This window comes from Terrapene carolina, unplaced genomic scaffold, assembly GCF_002925995.2.
Source record: "Terrapene carolina triunguis isolate 2854851 unplaced genomic scaffold, T_m_triunguis-2.0 Scaffold62, whole genome shotgun sequence".
Classification (NCBI taxonomy): Eukaryota; Metazoa; Chordata; order Testudines; family Emydidae; genus Terrapene; species Terrapene triunguis.
The window spans coordinates 20,287,227-20,307,073 of record NW_020664413.1 but is presented as its reverse complement, the minus strand read 5'-3'; the positions used below and the strand labels follow the sequence as shown (position 1 = coordinate 20,307,073).

At 38.5% G+C, this 19,847-nt stretch overlaps 1 protein-coding gene and 1 non-coding gene across 2 annotated transcripts in view; both read left to right on the top strand.

The window, feature by feature from the left end:
- LRP1B (LDL receptor related protein 1B) overlaps nt 1-19,847 on the top strand; it is a 1,279,381-nt gene that overhangs the window by 64,317 nt on the left and 1,195,217 nt on the right. The window lies entirely within an intron of this gene.
- Nucleotides 12,435-12,538, top strand: LOC112105933. Its single transcript, XR_002908058.1, has one exon. It is a non-coding gene; the product is annotated as a U6 spliceosomal RNA (small nuclear RNA).

The window sequence follows — 19,847 nt, the reverse complement described above, 5'->3', positions numbered from 1 at the left end:
CCTCCGTGGTGCTCCTATATGGAGTCCTCTGAGTTGGAGGTGGAATCATACCTCTCCAGAAGGAGCAGAAGATCCTGTCCCAGCACAATCGGCAGCCCTACCCAGCACCGTGGCCAAGTCAGTGGCAGCCTATGGCCCAGTGGCCATTCTGGATGCCCTGGGTGTTCCGCCAGGGACAGAGCCAGAGGTCCAACTCCAGGTCCGCGTCGTTGGCCTCATCATTATTTGTGCCTCCACCATTCCAAGGCCAAATGGCTCCAGCCTCGAATCTGTTGTTGTTGGCATCAGGGGCACCAGTGGCAGCTACACCGCCGGCACCAACATCGCAGTCAGCTGCCGCACTAATCACAGCACTGGCGACTGTGGCCCCGGTGACTGCAGCACCACCGGTAGTGACCACATCAGTCCTAATGTTGGGGACTGCGCTGGGGCACCCAGCGCCACGAGATCCCCTCGGCGCTGAGGGCAGGGAGCATGACCCACTGCCAACCAGGACTTTGTCCTTGTCCTCGCCTGATGAGGTGGTGATGGGCATGTTGACGGCCCCCGCCCTGGAGGACAGCCGAGTGCTCCAGCAGTTGCTCAGCAGGGTGGCAAAGAACCTGGGGATCCAGGCGGAGGAGGTGGTGGAGGATGCTGACCCTATGGTCAATATCCTGGTCCCCTCCGGCTCCTCCCGCATTGCCCTGCCACTAATTAAAACAATTAGTGAGGCCACTAAGATGTTGTGGCAGACCCCTGCCTCTTTGCCTCTAACAGCAAAGAGAAATGAGCGCAGGTACTTCGTCCCCTCCACTTCAGCAAAGCATTTAAACGTATTGTTACCCTTTTTGGCCCAAGTTCAAAGTTTGGGGACCTGCAGGTGTTCCAATTGGAAGTTGAAACTGATGATGGAATCTGGTATTTTCTTTGAAGCAGTCTTGTTCATTTACAAGAAACCTATGAAGTCCCGCTTACCAGTGGCAGCTCATGTATAGAGGATGTTGGAGCTCTACCCCATCAAAGTATGCAAGCACATGATTGTGTCTGTCTGTGTCACTTAATTTGAATTGTGAACACACCAAATCTGTAGCAGTCTGCTATGGATTTGTTGTGTTTACAGTGCATATTTAGTAGAGGGTGTTCTTCACCACCACCCCTTGGCACATGTGTAGACTTCACAGTTAAAGTCTGACAGGAAGTGAAGCTGCAGCGATTTTCAGTGAGGATTGGGGCATTGAATTCACTGCCCATGCCACAGGCTGTGGTGAATGTACAGTGCTCTAAAGTGTTGCACTCTGATTGACCCAGTTGACCTGCTCTGAAAGGTACCTAGCTCACGTTGATGGAAGCCTGTTGCAAACAGGAGTGTGTTAATGCACTCTAGGTACATTTTAGAGCACGACACTTTAGAGCACTCTAGAATTTACACCCCTTCAGCCCAGGCACAGCCTGCAGGCTTTCACATGCCTCAGTGTAACTAGCACAGACTTCAGGGCCTGGGGAGGTTACCCAGGGGACAAGGCTGTATTATTTTTCTGCTACATACTGCTTGCCCTCGCATTCCCCAGGTGCCACTGCTGCTTACACCAAATGCAGAAGGAGCCAAAACCAAAAAAAGCTCAAAGCCTCTTGTGCCAGCATGAGACCCAGAACCCCCTCTCTAGTTTCTTCCAGGGTTACATACCCTCCTTGTCCATGTGGTCTCTCCCAATCTGATATGTTTCAGGGATTTTTTTTTTTTTTTTGTCTAACAGATGTTTGTGTGCGCGTGCGCGCGCACACACACAAATAGTTCCACCAGTCAAAGCCCTAGACCATGCATTTTTAAAACCCTTGAGTTAAGTGGCTCAGCTTCTGTTCAGTATTTCCATGTGCCTGTGTCTTTCAATGTTACTGCCGTTGTTACAATGGCTTCTTTAGATTTATTCTGAACGGAGGGTGGCAGCCACGCCTGACCTATAATAAGGTTTAGCCCAATCCATAACAACCTGCTTAAAAGTGTGTTAGACATAAGCACATTCTTAAAGTTAGACATGTGCTTAAATGCATTGTTGAAGTGGGGACTAAGTCACCTGACAGGAAGTCTTGGTTGAAATCCCAGTTCTGCCACATATGTCCTGTGTGATGTTGGGCACTTATGTTATCTGTGTCTCTCTTCCCCATCTGTAAAATGGGGAAATAATAATACCTCCTTTCCTCCTACCTTTTTTCTTCTGTCTTGTCTGTTAATATTATAAGCTCTTTGTGTAGAGATCTTCTTATTATATGTTTGTACAATGTGCGTAACACAATGGGCTCTGATCTCAGTTCAGGCTTCTAGTTGCTACCCATTATAAATAATAAGCATCTGTTTGTATGGACAAATGTGCGTTTTAATAGATACATATATTTTTTTTTGTAGACATACCCGTTTCTCTCAGCTTGGAAAATTTACCCCAAAAACATATTTGGATTTTTCTTTTTCTTTTTCTTTCCAAAAATATTTTTCTAAAGAGGAAAAAATATTTTGTTCTGACATTCTCATGTCTAATTGGCAGCGATAGCCACCAAGCTAGCTTGATAGGATGTGCAACTGTTGACAGCAAGATGTGCCAATAACTAGAGAATCAGAAAATAAAAACAATTGGGGGGAAAAGTGTGCTAATAAGAACATTGCTGTTGATGTGCAGGCTGCACTGGCACAAGGAGCACTCCTTAGTCTACTTTCAATAGAAATTTGACAATGTATTTTTAAATAGATTTTAATTTCAGATTTTTCTTTATTTGTCTAACAAATCCCTCTTAATATCTATCGTTCAATACAGCCATACTCTCTGGAAGTTCTGTAGTAATCCAAGATTCTCTCTTTTACCAGCAACCCTTTGCCGCATCTCTAAGTCCAGCAGATATTATATTTTGATGGTTTCCCTATAACGTATTTGGAATTGCACTTGTTTCTCTTTTTTTTTCAGTACAGGAACTCGGACAGAACATTTGTTTTATGATGGCAGCTGTCAAAACAGTGTGCTTTATATTGCTTTCAATACCTTGTGAGACCTGGATGGAAACTGAAAAATGTGGATATTTTAACTAGATTGGAATTTTAAGACAAAAAAATGAACGTTGATTTATTTAAATATTTGCATTCAGTTTTGAAACTAAAAAGGTTAAAAGGCAAAGGGAATTTTATTCATAGGAGAAAAAAAATCATTAGTCATTTCACAGCCTATTTACCCATGCTGTGCAAATGAGGTGGGAAGGAGGAAGTAGTGTGTCCCTGCTGAACAGAGTTTGGTCAGTGAGTTGTGTTGATGAACTGAAACAGTGACATTCAGCAAACAGGTTTAAAGCTTTTGTGGCAGATATGAAATGGAAAGTAAATATTCCTAGTGGACTGTATAAGTTTATACCATCAGAGCCTCAGATTGCCTCAGTCAATCATAAACCCTTAGAGATAGAACTGGCATAGGCCTCATGTTACACAGGCTCATTGACTTTTATTGTGTAATGTATTTCAACCTCAGCAGCAAGAATACAGGGTTGCAATACCCTGCCGTTACCTTCCATTTGTTCATAATCTCAAAGAAAGAAGTTTGTGATGAAGGAAGTAGGGACACTTTATTCATTAATTGTAAAAGAGGAAATACTTCTTCTATTTTAAAGAGACACCATCCACTTGAAATCTAGTACATTTTAAAAAAAATGATCTAAAAGTACTTCCAGGAACTACACCTATCACTAAGTCTCCAGCCATTTTTTGTAGATTTACAAATTAAATTATCTCCTCCATTGCTACTTACAAGATCAAAATACACTACCGGAGGAGGAGACAAACGCCTGATTCTGCAATTTGTTTCTCGTGGAGGAAACCCCACATGAAGCCAAGAGACGTCAATGCAGCAGGGTCTGGGCTCTGACTGGGAACGATAGCTGGCAAAATTGGAGCCTGAATAACAGACCTCATACTAGAAACAATGAAACTGTCTTTATACTAAGTGGTGCCAAATGCCCAAAGTAAACTTCAAAAAAAAAAAAAAAAAAAAAAGTAACCGTATACATAGACATATCCATCATGTCTATAAAGTCCAGTTATATGATTACCATTCCGATCCATTTATACATAATGGATTGGTAGTAGATGCCATTGGTGTAATCATCCAGGGCAAAACTCCAAAACTCAAAAGAAGTGAGATGTCATACAAAAAATGCATGATGATAGTTGTGATGGAGTTTGAATTGGTTAACTTATTCCACCTTTGGCATGTCAGTCAAAGCTTTGAAGCGTCTTTCTGTTGACCAGGCTGCACGGACTTGGCAGGTTAAAGGGCCCAGATGAGCCCAAGTAGTCCCAGCTGAGGAGTTTTGGAGTAGGGAGTTCTTCGGTTTAAAAGAAAATGCAGCAAAGGCTCTGGGCTGGACCGGAGTTGTTGTGTATTAAGCAATCAGTTTGGTTGTGGGTCTTGTGTGAGTCCTTGGATTTAGACAAAGGCAAATCAATAGTTTCTTGGGATAGGGCAGAGGTGCCTGGTTTGAGCTTTCTCTATGTTGTTCATTACCATCCCTGCCTCAGAAATTAGGGCCTGTGTTCATGTTATAAATAAACTAAGAAAATACCTGGCTTTGTGTTACTGATTTCTGCCCCACATAGGAAACTGTCCTGGAAGGTCCTGAAAATCTGCTATAACTCAGGAAAAGGGCAATAGTTTCATTTTAATGTAGATTCAATGGTTGGAGCAGAAGATAGGAAAATATTTTAGGTGGTGTGACTAAAAGTGGGGTAAGCCCTGTCCTTGCATTTCCTTTAATAAGAAGAAAAAATGAGCAAAGTAGAAATACAAATTCATTAATTTTCAGAGGCTCTAATTTATAATAGTCAGACTAAAGTGGGAGTATTAGATATACTGGTAGGTCATCAACACTGGCAATACTATCTGAGCAATAACTGGCTAATAAAAATTCCTGTTGAGGGGAGAAGAATTCAAGATTTTCATAAATGGCATTGTCTTGAATAACTAACTGAGAACAATGCAGGAAAAAGAATATGAAAACTCATGTAGGTATAATTTACATGTGCTTTCAAAAGAGTCATTCTAAGTCATCTTTCTTCCCCCCCAGAGTTACTTTCAAATGTGATAAAAATGGAAGAGATGCTTGAGCATAATTGGAAAATGAGCATGGTTGTGAACTACTTTAGGAGTGGTGTGGAGCTAATGCTTTTCTATTATCACTCATTCCACACACTGACACTTGACTTGTAAGAATTTTCAGGAATAAAATATATAAATGTATATCCAGGTGGCTTTTAGTAGCAAGGAGACTACAGAGAAAAGCATATGCTAATGTGTGTTTACAATATGTCTGTAACCTTGAAAGGAACCCATCTTTCAGGAAGCGGAAAAGTGTAGAAGTCTAATGGTAGAACAAAATTATATTTACATTAACTCTTACCTTCCAGATGATTTTAGATAAGCCAAAACATATAGAATGGAGAAAAAAGTGTTGTCTCTAGCAAGTGAGGATCCAGACCTGTTCCTTTTAGATTTTTTTGGATGGTTAGAGTACAGCTTTTCACTTTATATTAAAGTGATTATGAACTCACATGAATTGAATAACTATCTGTAAAGTAAAAATCCTCTAGCAAGCAATGAAACTTCAGAGTTTAATTACTCATGAAATTCTAAAGATTAAATTAGGTAGGAATTCATATAAACTAGAAAAATCAACAGAAAAAAAGTTCAGGGTGTTCCCTTTTTTCCCCCTCCAAGAGTTTAAAAAATTTCTCCTCTAAGTGAACTGTCTGTATGTGCTTATTTCTTCCAGTTTGTTTCTTATCATGTTTTTAATCAGACACCAACAGCTTTAGCAAACGATTCACACAATAGCTCATCTCAGAGTGATGGACAAAGTAGCTCCTGTGACCATCAGATCGATGCAATCAACTGGATGGACACTCAGGGAATTGACCTGTATGTCTCCATAGGGGTGGCAAGGAGGGTAAAGAAATTGCTCTGTTGCTGAACACTTGAGAGCTTGAATGTAATACATTCATTATAGGGTTGAACCATTTCCGCAGGCTGTATGTCCTAATCAGACTAGGAACTTGGACCTATTCTGTTTACCAAAACATTTGTCAGGAGGCTTTTTTGTTTTGTAATACCTCGTTTTCCATACATAGAATTTTAAATTTAAATAAAAAGGTGGCTATGCTGTATACATCCTCTCAATAATCATTATTGGGATGGTATTTGAAAAGCTCCTCTCCGTGTCATAGGTCTAACACTGTTAGTAGCTAATGGGGATAATCTCTTAACTCAAATGGTAGGGTCTTCCTTTGGGAGCAGAAGATCTTATCTTTCTGAATAGTGAGTTGTGTGCCCATGATGTGACACACAGTAACAATAGAGATATCCCTAGGTGGCCACTGATGTCTTGCAATATTATAGACATTTTTACTAAATGGTAAATAAAAAGATGTAAAAAAGCCAAGCACCCTACTATTACTCTTATAAAGAAATAGATTTTATTAAAAGTATGCTTCAGAATGTACTATAAATTAATGTATTAGTTAATGCAAACAACAACAGGAACATGGAAGTTCATTATTGGACTTTCATGGGGTTTTACAGCAGACTGATCTGTCTATCAATTAAATTTTATGTTGTTTTAATCTGATCATCAACACTACTGTGTTCCAAATGTCACTACATTTAGAAGACTGTCAGTCAAGGCTGCTTATTAGTATGCTGGGGTCATGGTGTACTGTTTACAGTAGTATTCAGTCAAGGCCAAAATGTTTGTCCATTTTCCTTGCTTACATATTGGAGATCAGGCATGTGAGAATAGCTGTTGACAGAGTGGCAAGGAATCTCACAAAGTGCATAATGTATTTTAAATTACACTTTAAAGCTGCATTTAGAATGTTAAAATTTTACCATTTGTTGTGTCGCCATAATCAAAAATAATTGTGCTTTCAGCAGAATGGGAAGCAGCAACAGGGTGTAGTCTAATTTTTTTTAAAAAAATTCTCTACATAAGGGTTAGAAGTATGTAAACTAAGAATGTTTGAATTTTAACTGTATAGAGATTTTGTTACAATAATACATGAATATTATTAAATACTCATAAGAATCAGGGGAGAATGAAAAGATTTTTCCCTGCAAGACCCAAGTACGGGATTCTGTGTTTCTCCTTTGAATAGTTGAAAATAATTACATTCTGAGTGTTGAAGAACCACTCAGTGCTGAACCACACTGGAACTCGGGTCTCCTGACTTCTGAAACCTCACTGTGACCTCTAGCCAATGCCTAAAATAGATCAGAACTATAGAACTCAAAGACTGACAACAACATCTCAATAATGCCAAAAGCATCACTATAGAAACGCCATTTTGTTTAAGGTAGTCAGAATGGAACATTAGCTTTATTTGTCTGTGGCTTTAATGCATTTATGTGCTCTGTGCTTTCTGCTAATATTTTGACCATTTAAGTGGAAAGAGTAGTTAAGGTGCATACTTGATAACAGGCCAAATTTGCACTGTACTGCCTCCAGAGTCCCCTGCTTCTCCTTGGCAATAGGAATTGAAGGGAAAATTTGGCTATAATTCCTTCTTTTAATCACTAAAGGCCCTTTACACCAATTGTTGGTTTCTCCACTTCTCTTTGAAAGCCTCACTTCAGGTAGGATCAAGCGAAGAAGATTCACCTCACCCATTTGACTGTGAGTGTGCACACACACACACACTCTCTCTCTCTCTCTCTCTTTCTCACACAAGCACACCTGCATCCTCCCATCCACCAACAGAAGCAGTTTCACTGCCTTTCCAGGGAAAGGGGAAAGTGTGAGAGAAGAATCAGGGAGATTGACAGGTAGGCAAGGGGACTCTAGAAGGAGACACTCTTTGAGGACTGGAAAGAAGGAAGTGGGAAAGCAACTCTTCACATATGACTATAATGTGGGAGGTAGAAATGTCCCAGAAAGATTCCAGAGGGTCATGTAGTTTTTCTTCTAAAGCCTCCAGAAGTAGTAATCAGCTCCCCACATGCATCACAGGGGCTAGTAGTTCTATAGATTTTATTCTCTTAAATCAAAAACAGATGGCTTAAAGCCAGGGCCTATTGGAAGGGAAGGGGGTTAGATGCTAGCTTGATTGATTGATTGATTGATCTGCTGCTTTGCATAGGATCACAGGACTACACCTTTTCATTCCAAAACTGATTTTTAGGATGTATCAGTGTTTGTTTGTATTTGTGCATATTTTTTTGCAGATACATAAGCTGCTGGTAGTATTCAAGAGGTTTGACTGCACCAAAAGATTGATTTCCAAAATACCGACTTTTGGTTGATCAGAGTCTGTTAAAGTGAACTCACTACCTTTTTAGGGTGCTCCAGCAGCTGGAGCACAGCACGTTAGAGTGCTTTACAAGTCACACCCCTCTGGCACGTTTTGCTGCACGGTATAGACAAGACTTAGACTGTGTTGTGTTTATTGTGGGTGTCCGCTTACTCATATTGATAGATACACAAATCCAGAATTATTGGCAGCTTAGGTCTAATAGTCATCTCCATGAGCAAATTAGTACCTGACAGCGTTGTAGCCCTGAGTTATAAGTGGCAGTTTACAAGTGAGTAAAACAAGGATTGTATCTACTGTCAAGGTGCTAAGTGAGACATTCACTATAAAATTGTCACTGAGGTACAAGTAGGCATGGCAGGATTCGATTTAAATTATTTGTTGTTAGTAAACATCTATCACCTGATGCACTGAAATCAATGTAAGAAAAATATCCATCTGTAAGAGTCAACAGGCAGCCTCTCCCGCACCTTGCATCTGCAGATATCTGGTGTCACTGGCTATGCAGCTATCCCTCTGCAGCCCTACTGTCATGGTCCCTCTCACTTACTGGCCTGGAGTACAGAGGCCTTCCCCAGGCAGGAGCTGTTCAGCTGCAGGGTGGCCTGCTCTGTGGCCAGGGACTCGTCATGCTCCTCACAGCCGTGACCAGGGGTTTCTGCTCTGCCCCATCAGGAACACAAACTTCCCCACATCTTGCATCTCCAGGGATCAAGTGTCACTGGCCCCATGGCTGTGCTGGGAGCCCCCTGCAGTCCTGTTGTGAAACTATGAGAATTTATTAAAATCGATTAAAATTGGAAAAAGGTTAAAAAATTAATATTGATATTAGCAGTCAAATTTACAAAAACAATTGATTTTGCCATGCCTAGGTATAAGTTAAAGCCACCAAAGCAGGCATGTTTTAGTATTAGCTCTCTATCTAGCTTTGACATACACACTGTCTGTCTCACTCTGAAATGTCCAGCCTGTGTAATTCACAATATTTCATCTTAATCATAAATTCTAACATTTGGTGTAGAAAACCATCAACACACTAGACTGTTAACATTATGTTTTTGTAATGCCCAACTGTATTTATGTGTGTTAACGAAGAGTTTTTGTTGCTTCTGATTATGATTTTTACATTAAAAGTAATGATAAGACCATCCAAAAATCCTGGCTCCAAATACTTCCAATTTTAGGGTGATGACTACAGCTGATTAGATATTCTCTGGTGGAACATTTCTTCATTGGAGTCTTCTTATTTGCTGAAATCGAATCTTTTCACGAAGATGTTCCATTTCAATGAAGTTGCGATGGAGCTCAGGCAAGGTTCTAACAAAACCTTCCTGTTTTCCTGCCAGATCACCTGCCAGGCTCCTCAATGGTTCCTGGCTCTTTGACAACCCACTTCATAGGCTGATGGGGGAATCTGAGGGACTGGGAGTCCCATCTCCTATGCTCTTGGACTCCCCATCTCCTTCCTAGCTCATTACTGCAGAATGAGACTCCCAGCATCCTGTTAGTCCACAAGAGGACATATTTAACAATAATTCTGGAGCCGCAAAAGTGTCTGCTTTGTCCTCATCCTTCAAATCTCTCCTTAAAACCCATGGTTGTTCCACAAGGTCTATAAGTAACTTTTTTAAAAAAAATTGCAAACCCCTCAAAATGCATATTTGTAACTTATCCAGGGATTTGTTGTGGCACTCTGTGTTCCCTGTCCTCCTAGCTTCCTAGTTTGTTTCCATATCTTAACATATGTAGTGTCTTGGGTTCCTGCAATTGTTTGGCAGGCCACTGTGCCCATATGGACTCCAACTGAAGTTGATACTCCTCCCTGAAGATACGGGGATAAATTGTGAAATTGGAGCCTTGGACTGTAAATTTTTCAAAGCATGGTGCATGTTTATTGTATTGTAAAAAATAATAATAAAGGATTTTAAATTAATGATTGGGTCAGTTCAGAAAAACTAGAACACAGACTAAAAATAAATTAAACTTACATGTATCCCAATTTTGTGTGCGATTCTCTGTAATTAATTTGTCTCTACCACTAATAAGTGCTCAGATACCTGAATATGGGGATGAGTGATATATAGATGCCAAGAGTAAATGAGAATAATTTTATGTATTACACATTTTGTATGTTCTGTCACTGACACTTGCTTTATTCTCTGAAACAGCTGTAGTCCTCTGTTGTGAAGAATTGCAAGTTATCTATCATTGCTATTAGAGGACATTAGCTACTCAACTTCCATAAAATAATCTCCAGCCCCGTAACTGTCTGTCTGTGTGCCGTACACAGGTCAGATTCAACAATGCTTTGGCTAAACATTAACAACAGTGGGATGCTGCAAATTCTCATGTACTCACAACCAACACATGTTGGTTGTTCACAATGCACTGCAACCATGGGAGTTTGCTTTCATGTGAACTTGAGACTTTGTAACATATGCTATTTGTGAGTTTACAATTTGCTATTTCTGTAAAAACCAGATTGGTAGGGAAGATCACAGAATGCTGTGTGAACTCTTAGTAGGAAGCTTCACAGAACCACATGCTATGCAGTTCATACTGCAGCGTGGGGCTGAAGATTAACAGCAGCAAGACTTCAGAAAAGATGCCCACAGATTAGTGAACATTCCAGCAACTACAGTAAGAGAACTAAAAGGCACTTCCAGCAGCTAAGAAGTGTTCTAGTCCCCTGCATAAAAATGTGGTTGAGGACTAGCCCTAGTTATAGCAGTTTGAGTGTGCACTGGTAAAAGTGATCCAAATAACATTTTATATGGTTTTGCATGGGCAGAGAACTGGAGGTGAAACTGGTGGCAGAGGACAGAGTAATAATTGTAAGATACTATGTCATGAAAGCTCCAGGAAAAGAGGTCAGGGAGAGCTAAACATGTTATATCAAACTCTGAACAAGGAAATAGAGAGATCTCAGGGTTCTGAGTAGAGCAGGGTGAAATTTTTGGATGAATAGTTTATTCACCCTCTCTTTCCCTGGCCCAATGACTATTCATTGTCATGCATAAAGACAATGATTATCAGCTGGGCCAGAGAGAGAATGTGAGTAAGAATGACTCTATAACCCAGTGGTTAGGGCACTAACCTATACTGTGGGAGGTACAAGTTTGAGTCCCCATTTCAATGACTGTTTAATCAAACAGCTTCAACAGGAGAGCTTGAGAGAGACCCCCTTGCACCAGAATAGACCTAGAGCCCAGTGGTTAGGCTGCTGTCCTGTAAAATAGGAGACCCAAGTTCTAATCATTTTCCATATCAGGGAGTTGAACCTTGGTCTCTCACATCCTTGGTGAGTGTCCTAACCACTGGGCTAAAAGGTATAAGAAGGGCAGCACTGCTTCTTCTGACCATTTTGTGACTCAAATCATTCAAAAATGCCCGAAGCAAAACATTTCAGGTTGAATGACATGTTTCGTTTGACCCAAATGGAATGGATTTTTTCAATTCATCAAAATTTTAGATTTCAGTTTAGGTTGAACAAAATGGTTTCATCTGTTTGTTACTTTTAATTTGTCTCTACCACTAATAAGTGCTCAGATACCTGAAAATGGGATGAGTGATAGTTTTAACTGCCAGCAAACTGAAAAATAAGTTATTCACCCAGCTCTAATTCTGATGGCAATGAGCCACCATTATCAGCAGAGCTGGGCAGAAGAACTTCAATAGAAGCATCTTCCATTAGGAAATACAGTTCTGTTTAAATCTAAATGTTCTGTAAAATCATGTCTATTTTGCCAAAATTTCTTTCTGAGAAAAAACGTGGAAAAAGATTCCAACAGTGTCAAAAAATCTTGTTTCTACAATTTTCAAACAAAACACTATTTTTTTAAATTTTGTATTTTATTATGTATTATAAAATTCTAAAATGTAAATATTAAACACAATATTAAAATGTTGAAATAAAAACAAAATATTTTGATGGATCTGAAATTATTATTTTTTTTCTTCAGAATTTTCTTTTGCAGAGAATTTCAAAATTTTGGGGTTTCCTGCCAACCTGGAAAAAAAAATTGTTAAATCATAAAATCCTTCACAAAATGAAATTTCTGTCCTCTGCGCAGCTGTACTTATCAGTTATTTGATACTATCAAATTATGCATTGAATGCTTGTTTTGATTGAAATTGGAATATGCTAACATGGAAAAGAAACAAAAAATATTAACATGGCCCCTACACAAAGATGATTTGCAAAATCATGGAACACTGTAGTTTGGTCTTCCTAGCAAACATGAGTAAGTAGGTACATTTAAAAGTACACATAAAATGTTCTGATAAGTAAACTTTTAAAATTTGTGGAGGACACCAACCATATGCATTTGGTGGCCCAAATTAGAATTCATAAATGACCTTGACAAATTAGAGAATTTGGTCTGAATTCAATAAGATGAAATTCAATAAAGACAAGTGCAAAGTACGACAGAAAGGAAAAGTTAAATGCACATCACAAAATGAAGAATAACTGGCTAGGCAGTAGTACTTAACTGAAAAGAATCTGAGGATTATAGTGTATCATAAATTGAATATGAGTCAATAATGTGAAGCAGTTACAAAGAATGCAAATATTCTGGGATATATTCACAGGGGGGTTGTATGTAAGATGTGGAAGGTAATTGTTCTGCTCTATTTGGCACTGGTGAGGCATCAACTGGAGTATTGTGTCCAGTTTTGGGCACTTAGGATGACCAGATAGCAAGTATGAAAAATCGGGACAGGAGGTGGGGGGTAATAGGTACCTATATAAGAAAAAGCCCCCAAAATCGGGACTGTCCCTATAAAATCAGGACATCTGGTCACCCTATCGGCACTATGCTTTAAGAAAGATGTGTGCAAATTGGAGAGTCCAGAGGAGAGCAACAAAATTAATGTCAGGTTTAGAAAACCTGACATGTGAGGAATGGTTAAAAAAGTTGGGCGTGTTTAGTTTTGAGAATTGAGGGGAAGAGGACCTGATAAGAATCTTCAAATATGTAAAACATTTTTTTGTATAAAAAAGATGGTGATCAGTTGTTCTCATTGTCCACCCAGGGTAGGGCAAGAAGTAATTGTCTTAATCTGCAACCAGTGAGATTTAGTTAGATATTAGGAAAACTTTCTGACTATGAAGATACTTAAGCACTGAAATAGGTTACCAAGGGAGGTTGTGGAATCCCGATCATTGGAGCTTTTATAAGAATGGATTAAATAAACATCAGTCAGGGATGCTGTAGGTATACTTTGTCCTGTCTCAATGCAGGGGACTGGACTAGATAAGCTCTCAAGATCCCTTCTGGCCATACATTTCTCTGATTCAAGGCCATGTCTACACCAGGGAATTTAGTGCACAGTAAACAAGAGTGTGAATTTAAAGTGCACTAGCCACCATGTGGCTCTTTATAGTCCAGTAAGAGTGTCCACCCAGGGAGTTAGTGTGAAGTATTAGTGCTGGCTTTTCCCACCCATGTAGACAGACCCAGAGCTTTCTGATCACAGAGGGGAAAGAACATTGGTAGTGGTGTATATCTTGTACTTGCATTCATTATATTGTAACATCTAAACTATATATCTAAGCCAATGTTTCATAACCCTCCTAACTTTGCGAAGAAAATCAGTCATCAGCTTTGTAAGGCAATACAGGGTTTTAGCCCCTATTGTGCTTTCAACCCCAGCTGTCACAAATTGAGAAAATAGTTTTCTGTCTTATGACCTCCGTCATGGGCATGTATGTCTGACTCCAATATATCAAATGCCTAGACATAGGGAGTATATAACATGTAGTAAACACACACACCATATATTGTAATAATAATGCACACACAGGCACATGCAAATTCACATAATCTATTTCATCTGAAGAAGGGTGACCTTTTGCAGTACAGAATGAATTACAAAATCTTTTCTAGCTGCTACAAGTGTATAGATCATATTCTTGTAGCCCCCATAAAAGTCATAGTTGCTGTCAACTTGAGAAATCTTGGCTCAGTACTCATGTTTCTCTTTTGCTGTCATGAGAGAAAAGCAATCCTTCTTGTTAGAAGGACAGGATGTACCACTGGAAAATATCTTGACAAATGACCTTTTCCTAGTTTTAACAGCTCTAGAATCCATATTCTTGGAAAAAAATAAGTGTTTACATTTGCCATTATATTAAATAGTAGAGCTGTCTATGTTTTGCTTAATCTTTTCTGGCTGTTTCATTATATAAACTGCATCTTGACCGAACTCCTTGTATAACTTTCTTAAAAACACAATAGCTTATATTGATGTTTTAATCTGTAGCCTGAGTTTGTATTTATCAATTTGCATTACCTTAGAAGACATATATATTTTAACTATACATTAACCAGGTACCAAATATCTTAATGACTTTGACCTCTTCAATAACACTTCTTATCCCTTGTTGCATTAGAGAAAAAAGGAAGCTAAGCAAGTCTACACATTTTAACCAAAGAAGGACAAAATAAATCTTTCCACAAGCATTATAATATTCCAGTGTATGACTGTTCTGTCTTGTTAGAGGTGACAACAAGAACCCATCCTTCATAACAATGAACATGTCAGCTGAGTCCTTTTTCTCAGCTGTCATGATATCATTATGCATATGGCAGAGAGAAAAATGGTACAATTTGATGAAGCATGGATTTGTTCAGATGTAAAGCTTATATCTCAACAGATGTGATCTTTAAGTTTAAAACGGGAATGAAAATATGAATCAGCTTTTATTAAAGTTTGCACAGCTGCCTGTACATGTTATATAAGAAGGGATTATATTTCTGTGGTTTTCCTGCAGCCTGGAGGATATGATGTTTCCATTTTCTAGCAATGCTCACTGTGTTTTTCATTTAATGGAAAGTTATTTTTAAGAAATAACCAGGTCCTCATTTTTTTTGACAAATACCATAACTAGACATAGGCACCAAATACTTTAAAAAGTAAAGCAACAAGTTCCATTTAATGCTTTTCTCTTTTTGTATAGAGTGCCTCACTATCTAAACCTGCAGAATGCTCTAAATGCCAAAATGTATGTCAGGTGAGCTGGTTTTGGTCCTAAGGGGAACAGTATTGCATATCTGTGTGAACAGCATTGCATTTAAATGTATAGCTTGCAGATGACACTATAATAAATGACTGGATCTTAAGTGTCTTTCACTAAATGCAACTAAGATAACTCAAGCTCCTTTCTGGAAATAATATGAGCCATTACTACAAATACATTTCAGTGAAAGACACTATTACGGTTACAAACTTATCTTATCCTTGCAGTTAATTACTTCCCAGCACTCTTTGGCCCAGAATATTCACATGACTGCTTAGCTTATTAGAATAACTTCCTATACACACAGCTGCCTTGAGAAGCTGAAAATATTCTGTCCAGAATGCAAGTTGCACAGCTGGCTATCACTAGGAAAAAATTATGTGAAATCCAATAGTTTTCAAGTCTGCTTCAGGATGAATTTTTGAAGCGAAGATGGCAAGATTGTGTGCTGAGTGAATTGTCACCAAGTACTTTGAAAAGATCATTTTGAGACTATCTATACAGATGGAAGGTGGATTGTTGAGGGGAAGAGATACACTAAACGTGGCTATTTTGAGAGCCACATGAAAATGTATATGGAAGGGGGCCTCATGATATGATTATGGGAGGGAATCATACCTAGTGGAAGACAGAAGCAATATAAGATCTGAAAGAGACAACTTCCATAGAACGGATGAAGGGAATGGATGGGGAAAGGTTTGTGACTTGTTCATCACAATTCTGAGTCATAGGTCCTTGGTAAGAATCAGACTGATTAACAAAACGGGTATTTGCCACCAAACTTCACTAAATTCACCTCATTTATTTACTCTGTTTTGTGATTCATTAACTCTCTTAACCATTTTTTAATCAGGAGAAAGGTCAGCAATGGATCCAAGAGATGACTGGGAAGTGAGTGTATGAGTGATTACTTATATTCTAGGCCCAATTCTGATCTAATTTATATTAGTTTTACACTAATTAAACTTAACTGATTTAAGTGGAAACAGTCATTAATGATAGTTGTCATCTGAACAAACATTTTTGTTGATGCTCTGAAGAAATGGATACAGTGGTAATTCCCATATATGTTAACCTAGGCCACGTGCTTACAAACTAACTGTGCTTCCTGTTATCCTGTACAACCCTATTGGGTAGGGGGGAGTAAATCTGTACTTTTCTCTGTAAATTAGGCAGTATATGACCCCTTTCATTTCCACTACCCAAGCACATACTAATGTTTCACAGTGGAGTAGTAGGACCATGATTCTAAAACATAGTACTGTCACTGAATTTTATTATTTTCATGATAAAAAAAAATCCCATTAATAGTACACATTTATGTAATTACATTCCTAAACAATAAGGCCCCTGAAAGAAATTCCATGTTCAATGTGTTTGTGGGGAAATCATTTAATGCAAATTTACATTTATATGAAGTGGAAATGCTGAATATTTTTAGCTGAAATGAAAGGTTTTAAAATACAATAATCATTTGTCACTAAGCTTAACAAGGACAAATATCATGCAATGAAATAAAAGGTCATCCGATGGAGAAAATTTAAATATACAGTACATCCTGAAGCAAAAGATTGACTTGAAATTTTGTTGTTTTGTTTCTGAGGGGGAGGGGTAAGGGGAGCATTATTCCAACTTTGTTAAAGGTAAATGTGTTATGTGTTTTTTATAGTCGACCATTTTTCTTCCCAAACACCCATGTCTTAGTCTTCTTCCTTGTTTCCTGGCTGTTAACCATGGCTTCAGAGATATTCTAGCTCCATGTCACCACATAAACTGGAGTCTAGGTGTCCTGATCCAGAAGAAGAATGGAAGTAATCCATTCTCAATCCACAGATAAGTGTTGCAGGTCTACACTAAATTTTTTTGCCAATATTGGAGTGTCATTTTTTTTTTGCAGCATTTTTATAGCAGCAACAGCCCTAATGTACACACAGTTATATCAGCATAAGTGTTTTAGCCTGGTTCTCAACCAGGGTACATGTATCCCTTAGAAGACCTCTGTGTATCCCCAAGGATACATCAACTCATCTAGATATTTGCCTAGTTTTACAACATGCAACATAAAAAGCACTAGCAAAGTCAGTACAAACTAAAAATGTATACAGACAAAATGAGAAAGTAAGCAATTTTTCAGTAATAGTGTGCTGTGACACTTTTTGTATTTTTATGTCTGATTTTGTAATCAAGTAATTTTTAAGTGAGGTGAAACCTGGGGTACGCAAGACAAGTCAGACTCCTGAACAGTAGTCTAGAAAGGTTGAGAACCACTGGCTTATTTCCAGTAGTCTGGAAAGGTTGAGAACCACTGGCTCACTGAACCAATACAAGATATGGCAATAAGAGCCCTTTTTGCCAGTATAAGCTACATCTGTACTAGGTGAGTTTGCCAGTTTGTAGCTATACCCGCAAACCTTTCTAGTGTAGGCCTGGCCTAGGTCAGGGAGGGGTGATTCATGAGATCTTCATCCATTCCTGGTAGTTCTCTATAAATCCTGACACACACATACACCTCAAACCACCTTACCCAGCTGCTCACAAGAATATTGGAGTCACAGAGGTTATTGCTACTATTTGACGTTGTTGTTGTTAATTAGCATGATGTCATAAACTTTACAGTTCAAAGATTTGCTTTGTATTGCATCCCATTCACTGTCTATATGTTCTCTATACAGGCCTTTTCCTGCAAAAAACATACAGATGTAAGTGACTTTCCCAACTCAGATTACTCATGTATATAAAGTTACGCGTGTGCAAATTAAATGTTTTCAGGGTTGGGACCTTAGATGCTAAACTGTTCCAGGGAGGAATTCTGTTTTCCTATGTGTTTGTACAGCACCTAGCACAATGGGGTCCTGATCTTCACTGGGGCTTGTTTGGTATTCCCAAATTAAAAACACTAAATTAGAACAAAGTAGTATTCTTTTAGTTCATCTCCCATAATAATTATTTCTAATGCCTAAATGTGCCAAGAATGTTCTTAGCCAAAGCACAGAAAAATCCCCCTCTCTTGTTCTAAGAGTTTTCCTTACAATGTGACCTATCACACGCAGGTCTAAAAAAGGTTCTAGGAAAGGCAGACATGATTAAACTCTAGCTGCAAATTGAAGAGACTTTTAAACGTGTGCCATTAAGAGTGCACTTAATCAGAGAAAATGACAAACAATTTGTTGTAAGACACATAAATACTAGTTGGGAACTAATTTCAATGGTATAAAAGGCAATTGGCTCTTGCATATAAAGTAAATGGAAAGATTATGTCTGCACACATGATTACTCACTTTAGAACAGCTACTTCCTTCTCTTGACCATAGCAGCCATATATGTCAACAGTGCAGAACTTGGCCGGGAACTGTTCAGAACAGGGAGTAATTATGTGAAAGCCACAACGTCATTTTCCATTTTTTCCTTTGGTCATATTTAATATTTTTAAACTGTAACCCTGCCTGGTTTCTTTAGTTCCTGACCTTCTCTATTGCCAAAGCTCTCACCTAAAAACTCTGCAAAGTTTCAATTTCTAAATGTCACAAAATATCAAGTGAGTACAGAAGACAAGAAGCAAGTCAATAAATGTTTGTATTCCTTGCTTCATGCTCTTTTGTATTTCATTTTATATGGGGGAAAGATTAGTCCCAAGTTTAATCTCTCCTCCAAGTAAAATAGGGATAGAACACGGAGCCTGGGGTATCAGACAGTTGAAAGTATTGATTACAGTGCACAGCAATTTACTAAATAAATAAAACTGAAATGCCTTCAAACAGTTTAGGAGAAAGCATACTGTTTCCTATGGTGGAAAAAGGTATAATTAAAAAGCTATCAACAGTCTGGGATTGTCAAAAGTACTTTGTCACCTGAAGCACATTCCTTGTAATTATCTTTTAGGCTTTAAGCTAGATCACCATTAACCTCAGAAGAAGAAGGGTTACTATGCTTTCTGGTGTGAGAAATTGTATCTTCATGTAAATTAAACCCCGTTAGGCAGTCAAATTGGATTTGGGAAATGATTGAGTATTAAAGCTAGTCATGTATATTATCAAATGATACAAAGCATGAGATGTTAAGGGGGAAAAATCAGAAAATATTATATTCCCTCCCATTTCCTTAAACATTTAAAACTATTTTTGGGTAAAATACAGGAATAACACACGTGAATTTTGGTTACATGCATGTTTTTCAGATAATACAAAATGAGCCAACCCTGTGTCAAGTGAAATAATATAATAGGACCATAACACTACAACTCCAGTGCTCAAGAGCTTCTGGCAAGTAATTATCAGAGTGGATAAGCAGAATGCAGCTATCCGAATTTTCCACTGATAAATATACCAATATTTAATATGTAAAAGCCTCTCCATCCATGCAACTTCTATTTTAACTAGTAATTACCTTTAGCGTGAAACATATTTTGAAGTTTTGACTGAATGATGAAAAATTAATAACCTTAAGACTTCAAAATAATTATCCAGGAGGAAAGAAGAATGCTGAAAAAATATTTTCCCTCCTATCAGTATAATA